Raw genomic sequence first — 750 nt, forward strand, 5'->3', positions numbered from 1 at the left:
AGATGTTTATAAGAGACAGTATATATTCTTTTGGTTATGTGCATAACTTAACGCTGATTTAACGCATTCTAATAGCCTGGCCTCCAGGCCCTAATTTTGGGTTTATTGCACTTAGTGCGCGCTATACCTAATTTAATTGGCGGCCCATACTCGATTTCTATTTTTTTTTCTTTTATTCCGTCTATAAATTAACTTTCTCGTTGGTGGCATTATTCCGTCTATAAATTAACTTTCTCGTTGGTGGCACTGTCCAGAATGAGAAAAATAATAAAAATAAGAGACTCGGGGGTGGCAAGTCTAGCAATTTTTTAACCTTTTACCCGAGGGTAGCCAAGTAAAAGATGCATTTAGTGGGTGGAAATTATCTATTAAAACACTCTTTACTTTATCAATAATTTTAATCTCACAGATATCATCTAGTTGTCTATTTTGTTGTAGAATTTTCCCAGCCTGATTTATGATACGTTGTAGTCTGTTATAATCGTGTTTCCTTTAATTACTGTACCAAACCATACATAAATTCCAAACAAAAGAGCATTTTCAATAAAAGAAGAATAAACAAGGCTCATTATACATGTATCAACATTGAATGACCGCAATTTCTTTAAGAAATGGTGTCGCGTCATATCCTTCCTAACAATTTTATCACACTGCTCCCCCCAGTTTAACTTATTATCAATCTCTAAACTTTGGTATTTGTGATGAGTAACAGTCTCAATCTCAACATTATCAACAACAAGTGATACAACA

This window comes from Anneissia japonica, unplaced genomic scaffold (assembly GCF_011630105.1).
Source record: "Anneissia japonica isolate Jap-2015-1 unplaced genomic scaffold, ASM1163010v1 scaffold287601_len214881_cov132, whole genome shotgun sequence".
NCBI lineage: Eukaryota > Metazoa > Echinodermata > Crinoidea > Comatulida > Comatulidae > Anneissia > Anneissia japonica.